This window comes from Hemibagrus wyckioides, linkage group LG07 (assembly GCF_019097595.1).
Source record: "Hemibagrus wyckioides isolate EC202008001 linkage group LG07, SWU_Hwy_1.0, whole genome shotgun sequence".
Classification (NCBI taxonomy): domain Eukaryota; kingdom Metazoa; phylum Chordata; class Actinopteri; order Siluriformes; family Bagridae; genus Hemibagrus; species Hemibagrus wyckioides.
In genome coordinates, this window is record NC_080716.1 from 20,301,411 (window position 1) to 20,312,008 (window position 10,598).

General features: G+C 39.0%; 1 protein-coding gene across 4 annotated transcripts in view; it reads right to left on the minus strand.

Moving 5' to 3' along the window:
* Positions 1-8,832, minus strand: part of gigyf1a (GRB10 interacting GYF protein 1a) — a 29,090-nt gene extending 20,258 nt beyond the window's left edge. For 3 of the 4 annotated variants that reach the window (XM_058395275.1, XM_058395274.1, XM_058395272.1), the window contains exon 1: positions 8,616-8,832. The gene's annotated coding sequence lies outside the window, so the exon portion shown is untranslated. Of the gene's footprint in view, positions 1-512; positions 553-8,615 lie in introns of all 4 variants that reach the window. The other variant, XM_058395273.1, reaches the window with a different exon arrangement.
* Positions 8,833-10,598: the final 1,766 nt, after the last annotated feature.

The following is a 10,598-nucleotide window of genomic DNA, read 5'->3' on the forward strand; positions in this document are numbered from 1 at the left end:
TGAGGAAGCTCCAAGGTAACGTGAGAGGTGTCGATGATTTTACTGCACGGCTTGCTCGGCTTAAAGAACGCAGAGAGCTCACTCGGTTCATTTCGATACTGAACCATGAAAACGGTACTAAAGCGTGCGCTGACTTGGTGAACTGGTTTTGGCCTTTCCAATATCGACGCTTGTAAGATCAAATCCATCAACAAAAAACAAAGCATGATCAGTTTTCCTAGTAGAGCTCCCTTTTCCCAAAATTCAACCCTAAAGAGAATCCCAAGCATAGCTGGACAAATCTAAAGTAAAATAATACAACTCCACTCTAGTATAACAATTCCGTTGCCACATTTGTGTTTACTCAGCTTCTTTTTCCATTTCTTGCGAATTAATTGTCCTGGTTTAACAACTTAAAAAGCTTCATTCATCACAGCACAAAATCAAATAATGGGAAATGTGTTTTAATCAAACAAATCCTGGAAGTGCATACAATGACCCTGAGTCATCAAAGTTGTGGAAAATGAGCGTACCTTAAACGCCGCCAACTTTGATGTAGGACGAAGCTCCGGTCTGGTTGGAACACAAGTAAATTTGTGTTTATACAATGGCTATCACCAGGATATATACATACACACTGTAATAAGTAATACTTGTTCAGGATTAAATCATATATATATATATATATATATATATATATAAATAAAAATCAATCAATCTACAATGAAGCTATTTGTGGTGGGACACAGTTTTTGCTTTAAAGCTGCACAATTCATATGTAATTAATAGCACTGATTGCTTGCTTAGCAACACCTTACTCTGGCATAAACCCATCTCCCAGATGCAAAACACTGGGCCACATTGACGCAAATTGGATTTAAATGTCTTGGAATTCCTTAAGATGAGGTCCTTTGCCATAATGTGTCACTCCATTGCTCAGAGATTAGCCCTCTTCCTTTTTAGTGACTTTATCATCAAATTCATGTGTGCACTATGGACGAACTGTCCCATTTATCAGAAATTGGAGAAAGACTTGCTTTTTCAGGTTTATGCTGGGATGCTTTTTCAAATCTGGTGATGGACGGTATTTGTGGGTGGGAAGAAAGAGTAATTGTGTTTCTATGACACAGCATTTCAGCGTTGTTATTATTGTAAACACATGCTCAGATTTACCCTATTGTTGGTGCTGAACGGTTCATGTAGCCTGCACCAAAATTGCTGTGAAGTTAGCAGTGACTGTCCTCCATTACTGTGTCAAACAGTATAATAAAAAGCATACAGTTCCATAAGGAGGACCATGCACCTTCAGTCCTTCATCCCCTAATTAAGATGCATTGCTTGCACCATGCACAACCATGCGTGTCAAGAGGCGAGGCGATACAGTGTAACTGTCTTGTGCACTGCTGAATAGCCTCCGGACCTGCCTTCTCTGATCATGTATGGCTAGATCCCTCTTGTTGTACAAACCAAAAGGCTTTACTACATTGTCCAAATTGTCACTGAGCATTTTAGAAAAAGAGGTAGTGTTCAATTTAAAAGGAACTGTAAAATTTCTCAGTTGATTCTAGTAAGTCAAGACAAAAACTACTAATTATATATATATATTTTTTTTAATCAAAAGACAAATTAGTTGTTTTAATCAGTACATTTTTTTAAAATGCCCTCCACACAGTGCACAATTAGACAGAACGATTAGATCAGCTCTCCCCCTTAATACTGACTGTTTGGGTGAGCTCAATCACTACAGAGTTATATCTAGCCTCATAAACAGACTGGTGAGCCAATCACAAAGTCTTGGAAAAAAATATCCCAGGGGTTGAGACATCATGGCAACAGAGATCTCCCAGCAACGCTGTGAGGTGCTGTGTGCTTTTTCTTCTACAGAGGGAGTTAAGACTGGAGAAACAGCTGGCTGCAGATGAACACGTACCTTGCCTCCAGGTGAAGAGGACAAGCAGATAAACAGGTTAGATCTCAACTCCCCAAAAAAAAACAAAAAACAAAAACCAAACACCGAACACAATTCCCTTTTTTTCCTTGCGATTATTTGCATAAACCAAATGATTTAAATGGGTTACCATATTATGATACAACTTGGTTTAAAACTGCCTATCACTGTATAACATTTAAGTGCAGTATTACTGTGTCATGTCCCTCAGACCATCACTAATACTGTACTCAATGTCCTTAATGTTCATGTGTGTGGGGGAATAGTATCTGTAACACAGATTTCTATAAGCAACTTCTATTATGTTTCAGAAAGAAAAACACAACCATCCACGTAAAAACGAGATTTTCCTCAGATCTACTAAACGCATGTACAAGAAAATATTTCTAAGTACATCCTATATTTAGATCACGTCATTTACACCACAGCAGTCCAACTTCCTTCTTGAAAACTTGAGCAACTAACGTACCGCTGATAACTATACGAGACGTACTCAGGAGACCATGGTCTCTAATGAGCTGAATATAAATGAACAATAATGAACCTAATTAGAGTACTCAGTCAGGGGTCACAACATTTTCCAGCTATGAAGTCAGGACACACCTCTGCACCTCTACCAATTAGCATTCGCCTGAAGCTCTGCAATGATGAATTTGGGAAGAACTATGGAACTATTCATCTAAACCCCAACGATACCACAGCAATATATGGACAAGTCTAGGAGAGCATTGTTTCGGCTCTTTTTCACAGTAAGCCTAATCCCATTAATCCTGGGTGCCTTTGAGCTCATATACAGAATGCAGGATGCTCAGGTGCCAGTGGTATAGCATGAGCACTAGTTTATAAAGATATTGAGATGTTGTGTGGTCACATAACTCTGAGGAAGCACGTGCTAGCCCTCACCCTTCCCACCATTCTTGAAGTAGTGGGTAGGAATTGGCAAAATGACAAATTTAAGGAGGAAAGGAAATATAGACATTTAGAGCAGTGCATATCAGTCCATCTGTGCACCACTTTACATTCCGCTTCTCCAAGTTGGCATGTAAAGGTAAGTGAAAGTATAAAAAAAAAAAAAAAAAAGTAATTAGACTAAACCCTGATCTAGAACAATCATTGGCTTCCTGTTGGCTGCATTCCACTTACAATCAACTGGATTTTTTCTTTCAGAGCTGTCTGCGTGGGAAATTATTTTTACTGCCATCATCATCATCATATGTGCAATAACTGTCGAATTCAAAAGCCAAACTAATAGGAAGACCCATGTGCATCAAAACACATGGTCACTCAGATTAACAGCATACAAGAAAACAATAAAAACAAATCATTACAAGAGGTGGATTATTATTATTATTAAAATGTAATTATCCTTCATTCAAATTTGGAGCTCCTTTTAGTCCCTATATACACCAGAACACGGCACTGCCACATCCATCATGCAACCAAAACGTCATATCTTTTTGCACAGCACATTATAATCTCTATCTACACAATATCCTTGCCTCTATTTCGTGTTGTACGACAAACAGAATATGGGCAATATTTCTCTGCAATAAGGCACATTCTGGCATGGGTTACAAAAACGTGACTGCACTCAGGCAGCTCTGAAACAGAGCCAAAAGGGAAAAAAAAAAAAATGTTCGTCGTCATATACATCAGGCACAATAAAGTACTGGAAATCATGTTATGACTAACATACAAAATCAAACTTGGCTCCATTTTTTTTTTTAAAAAAACAATGACAGCAGAAAAGTTTCAGTCTTGGTGTGCAAGCTGCAATACAGTCAGTAGCATGTTGTGCAGCTTCCTGATAAAAAAAAACCTTTGATTCAAACTGTTAACACATTTACACACAAACTAATTTTAGTTTGTGAGATCACGCGCAACACAAGATGCCAGACTCGCTTTTGAACTGACAGAGCTACACAGCACAGCATATTAAACATATTTAACCCTGTTATGTGTCACTCTATACACATTACGATGCGTGACAAATAGACAAGGGCAAGAAAGACTCTAAACTTTAAAGTTACTTCGATCTTTTACAAAAATTGGGTGTATTTTACATTTTTATTACTACATTTACATTTGAATGCAGATTTTAACCAGCTCTCTCTCTGAGACTCACTGAAATTGCTTTAAAGCAAAGAGGAAGTTTTCGCCTCGTTTAAGCTTAAAATGTCTGCACTGCTGAGTATTGGACAGTGCTAGGAATGATGTAACCACAGCAGTTGTGGCCAGGCGCTTCATTGCCGGGACTGTGTGCTGCTTTTGTCATAACCGTCATAAATACACAATGCAGAAGGCAGACACCAGATTCACGGCCGTTGAAGTGTCCACACACTAAAAACCGCTGTATGAGCCACTGTTTTGCAACAAGTCGAGGAAGTGACCCAATGACAGCTGTAAGTGATGCCTCCACAAAGTACACAATAACAGTTTCTGATCGCTGGTCAGAATGAGAGATTGTTTTATTTAAAAAGTATTAAAACAAAACAAAACAGTAATAATAAAACATTAAAACCAGTGTGTTCATTTTGTCGTTACAAATTGTGTGTAGATTAATGGCAAATGGATTCATTTTAAAATAAATGTAAAACCTGAATGGGTCTGAATACTTTCTGAAATAACTACATGTTTAGATTCATTTAAGGATCCTTAACATCCTTTCTGAAAGGCATATTGTGGCTAGGGGTGTTATAGTTTCAAGGTTGTAGCTGTTTTGGCTTTAACGAATAAGATTAAACTGTAATCTCTGCCTTGCACTTGCAGGAAGCAAATCTACCATAACTGAAGAAGGGGCACTTAGTAAAGCTGATATTCAGTAAAGCTTTTGCTGTGCATTTAATATTACTGTTAACTCTTTCCATGCATTACATCTGTAGACACATGAAGCAGGGACAGAAAAATTTCACTAAAGATACTTGATTGCGGCATAATAATTACTAATTTTTCCAATCTAGAAGTTCAGCAACTTTCGCAGACATGCCAGTATAAAATTGGGCAGAAGGCACAAAGCTGAGCAAAAGCAAAGTTGATCTGAAGTAGAGACTGCATCCCTAACTACCTGTGCTTTCACTGCAATACCTACACACACACACACACGATGATAAATTCTCACTAAATATTACAAAACAAATAAACCACTAAAAGGTTGGTTTCGGCTTTGTTTATGGTCTAATCTTTGTGAAGTAAAAAGGTTTAAGACCTGCGTTTAGTGCTAAAATGCTGCACTTTCTCAGCAAGTAAATATTTCCTGCATATTGTTTGAACTGAGCCGTCAGATTGCTCTAAACATGCGCTGCTACTGCAGTCAACCAAATAAAGTTTATTAGCAAAATATCTTAGTGTGGGAAGCCACTTTCTGAGCGTTGGGTTTAACACACGGCTTTATTAAAGTGGCGCCAGTTATATTACTCAAATAAGCTTTTAATTCCACGAGCATGGTGCTCCAGCGGCTCTGAAGCAGCACACACAGATAGAAAACAAACATAAAAGAAAACACAGTCTGTGTCATACACAATGGCCAAAGACTTAGGCATGCAACACGTAGCATCACACAGCAAAAACAAGTAAATATGCTGATCGAAGCACAATTCTCAGAGGAAAAAAAAAAAAAAAAAGTTAAACTGATTGAATGCTTTGGGCACATGCTCTTATATGTTCAGCATTGGTTCAAACTGTATAATGATATCAGTTTAAAGAGAACCCATGCCCTGCCATTTTATTTCTAACAGCAACAGTATTCACCTACCTTACACATTTCCTGGAACGCAATCAGCAAATACGCATAAATGACACCAAAACTGTGGCATCACTGGATTGGAACAGTTTAAGTAAATAATAATAATAAAAATGCTTTATAAATCTATATACTGATGACCATGTCATCCCTCAAAATGCACACATTTTAATGCTGAGGACCTGCTCCACGTCTGCAGTAGTGAAAACCTGATGACTAAACCCCTGGTCCAGATTCTATATTTAATTTTGCAACACCATTCAAATCTAATGTGCTCCTGGAACTGAGTGCCAAACTATTCATTTTCTAACCACATCAGATGGTTATGAAATTTGGGGTTCTCAGATTATTAATAAAAGAAACCTGACACGATTCAACACGAAGTCTGTGATACTTTTGGCAAGTTGCTATGTTACAGACACCTCCCATAGCATGGCTGCCTCCCCTTCCAAAAAAAAAAAAAAAGTAGAAGCAAGAATATCATCAATCACTGTTGATAGAAACTAAATTACAGAGAAATTGTAAAGAAACTAAACCAGAATCAGCAGAGCAACACCACACGAAGGTCTGGTTGTTTCCAGCACGGCTCAGATCACTGCAGTACGTGACTCTCTGAGGCTACGTCTACACTAATCCGGATAAATTTGAAAACTGCGTTTTCGTCTAATGCCCCATTATCGTTTTCAGTCGTTTCCCAAAGGTTGGTCATCCACACTGAAACATCCGAAAACACTTATGTCCCTGTACTGCGCATGAGTACAATGTAAGACGCTTCGACCTGCGTCATTTCTGTCTGGCATTTATTTACTTTCCGGCTCAGTGAAACGTCGCGGCAATATGTCGAGGAAAAGCACCATCTTAGCTGAACTGCGTCACATGACTAAAAATACATCATTGTTTTCGAAAGCCTCCGTTTTCACAGTCAACACTGCGACGCAAAAACAGTGTTTTCACATTTACCACTTTAGAGAGCGTTTTCAAAAAGATACGCTGACTAAAACGCCTTTTCGGTATGGACGGAAGGCCAAAACGGATAGAAAAATGTGTGTTTGTAAATAAAAGTATTAGTGTGTACATATCCAAATTAACTTCGTGGTGCCGTTTTAAACAAATCCTAAGTAAATATAATCATGGCTAATTATTTCACCTTATTATCAACAGCGGCTTGCAGCGAGAAGGCGACCAGGTTATCGTACAGAGTGAGGCTGTATGTGACACACACACAACCCGTGTTCTTTGCCTAGCTGTGGGTGGTGACCGTGACCTTCAAACCCAAAGTGCTGCCTTTCACTTTTCTCACACATTTCACATGAATGAAAGAATGAATTGCAAAAACTTTCACTGAGGAATAGGCGTACGAGTTCCGAAATAGTGGATCACTAGGTGTGCTCATGCAGCATTCGTTTTACATGTATTTAACTAAAGCATGTTGACGTCTCAGCTTACTAGGTATGTCAGTTTTCACCAGACTCTTCGAATCTAACACCAAATTTATGGAATGCATAAAAGTTTGTTATTTTGTTACAGTAGTGTAAATCTCACAATGCCATTATCAACCTTATTATATTTAAAACAGAGATCTTGCCCTACTTGACAGGTCACATAAATAACCTAAACTGTATCTTGAAAACAAATCATAATACAAAGGCTGTCAACTTGAATCTAATGACAATTTTAATTACAAAAATATAGCTTTCAGATGACTGAAAACACCAGACATACAACTGAATAGCATCAAAGCATCTCAGCATGCACAACACAACAAACATTGAGGTGGCTGTGCCACAACAGCAAAAGACCACACTAGGTTCCTGTCAGCCAAGAACAGAAACCTGAGGGTCCTGAGCGAAACTGGACGTTTTACATTTATTTAGAAAGAGAGAGAGAGAAAGAAAAACACCACTGCTCTTCAACTGCCCATTCTGGTTGAGTCTGTTCCCAGGAGAGCCTCAGAAGCTTGTTCTTAGCTGACCAGAGTGGAACCTGATGTGGTCGTCATCTGTTGTAGCACATCCTCGTCAAGATTTTGTGTGTGGTTCATGCCGAGATGCATTTCTGCCCACCACGGTTGTAAAGAGTGTTTATATGAATTACTACTGACTTATCTATCTGCTCCCATCAGTCTCATCACCTTTCCATGCTACAAATAAAGGCAGAGATCACACATTCTCCCCATTCTGCTGCTTGATATAAAGCTCTTGACCTTCATCTGCATAACTGATGACTTTCAGCCAAATGATTGGCCTAATAAAGTGACTACTGAGAGTCCACGTGTTTTACTTCGCAGCTGGAATTACCCTGAGAGCTGCAGTTATAGGTTATAATCAACACCATCAGACCAATCAGAATCAAGAAATCAACAACAATGTTGTATAGTTGGATCGTGATTCTAAAATAAATGTTATAAAATCCTGTGGATTGTTAGTTTACACATTAGGTTGCAAAAGTTTGAAAAGCCCAGATAGTGTTTTCGCCACTTCCGGTTGAAAACCCACGGCGCTCAGGATATCCCAAAATGCATTGCTTATGGGTTATGAAGCAGTTCATAGAGCTTCGGCTTATAAACCTATACATCGCATTTAATGCATAGGAAAGCACTAAAACAGTATATTTTAATCGAATAGGCAGTAATATTACTAGAAGTACACATGTAGTGTGCACGGTGGTGTGTTGTTTTGGACTCTCCCCCTTTTACCCTCCTCCTCCTGTAACCGTGGCCTTCACACTCCGCCACAACTCACTCACAAAACATATCTCTAAAATAAACTCTCTCCCAAGAAAAAGACAACGATATATTAAAATTGACAATCCAGCCAATTTTAAGCTTGGCGTCAGAAGACGCCGAAGCGAAACGGCACCAAAGCTAAACGTATCTGAAACAAGATATCAACGCTAGGAGCAGGCTAACGTTAGCAAAAACATTCAAGGAGAGACGCTGCGTTTGCTCACCGTGTTTTCTGCAGCTCCAAACGCAAAGTTGTAATATATGTATACTCTATTTCGAGACCTCTCGTTTTTCACGCATGGGATTGTGGTGTCCGGCTGCTGGCGTGCTCTAAAACCGCACTATAATCCTCATTAGATTGTGTGTAATAGCTATATTATTTTGTATTTGCTCTCTCCGACGGTCGCTGTGCGTTGATAGCTCTTGTCTACTCGCTGCTCTTGTTTGTGTTTTAGGAAGATGGCCGCTGTACCACGTGACTCCGCGGCCTTACTATTCAAATAACCAGGGTTTACAGCGCACCCAGCGGCGAGTACCTGTCTGAACAACTGTCCAGTTTAGACCACAAGGTTTCTGAAATAAATCTCGATTGGCCAGTTAGAAAGTGTAACATAAACCAAGCCCAATTTTTCCACTTGGTCAATTCAGACCTTAATATTTACTGAGTCACTTTTCATGTCCACTGCCACAGCACTAAGAGATTGTTGACACTAATCATTGTTTCCCTAGTTATTTATGTTGGATTATATTTCATATAACATTTAATCACAGTTTTGTTTGGTTTACTTTGATTCCTGTTTGTTAGGAATTTGGTATGTGTATTGAATGTAGCGATAAGGAAACAATGCGCTTACTCAGCCAACACCCACACGAGTCACTTCCATTACAAGACAATTATACACAATATTGCCAAAAGTTTTGGGACACCCCTCCAAATCATTGAATTTAGGTGTTGTTTTTCAGGGGTTGGGCTTGGCCCCTTTGTTCCAGTGAAAGGAACTCTTAATGCTTAAGCATACCAAGACAATTTCATGCTTTGTTAGAACAGTTTGGGGATGACCCCTTCCTGTTCCAACATGCTGAACACCAGTGCACAAAGCAAGGTCCATAAAGACATGGATGAGAGAGTTTGGTGTGGAGGAACTTGATTGGCCTGCACAGAGTCCTGACCTCAATTTGATAAAACACCTTTGGGATGAATTAGAGTGGAAACTGCGAGCCAGGCCAAAACTGTGATGTCTGCCTTTACATGCACATGAATGTAATATGGAGTTGGCCTGCCCTTGGCAGCTATAACAGCTTCAAATTTTCTGGGAAGGCTTTCCACAAGGTTTAGGAGTGTGTTTATGGGAATTTTTGACCATTGCTCTAGAAGCGCATTTGTGAGGTCAGGCACTGATGTAGGACGAGAAGGCCTGGATCGCAGTCTCTGCTCTAATCCATCCCAAAGGTGTTCTATTGGGTTGAGGTCAAGACTCTGTGAAGTTCCTCTACAACAAACTCACTCATCCATGTCTTTAAGGAGTTTGCTTTGTGCACTGGTGCACAGTCATGTTGGAACATGATGGGATTTCATGCTGGGAGCATGAAATTGTCCAAAATGTCTTGGTATGCTGAAGCATTAAGAGTTCCTTTCACTGGAACTAAGGGGCCAAGCCCAACCCCTGAAACACAACACCTGAATTCAATGATTTGGAGGGGTGGTTTACAATATAGTGTAAACCAAGCCCAATTTTTCACTTGGTCAATTTAGACCTTAATATTTACTGAGTCACTTTTCATGTCCACTGTCAAAGCACTAAGAGATTTGTTAACTTGTTGACACTAATCACTGTTTTCCTAGTTTTTTATATTATATTTTGTATAACATTTAATCACAATTTTATTCGAATTACTTTGATTCCTGTTGGTGGGAATCTGGTATGTTTATTGAATGTAGCTATAAGGAAACAATGTGTTTACTCAGCCAACACCCACACCAGTCACTTCCATTACAATACAATTATAGTTGCATGAGTTCATTCATCAGATCAATTTACATTACACTATAACTTCTTAATGCACAAATTCCTAGATGCATTTCTATTCTTTGTGGAAATTGAGTATCAATGAGTTATTTAAATGTTAAATATATGGCTGGAGAAACATATCTTAGTGTTTACTAATAAAATTACTCAACACTTATGTAGATCACACCCTAGTGGTGC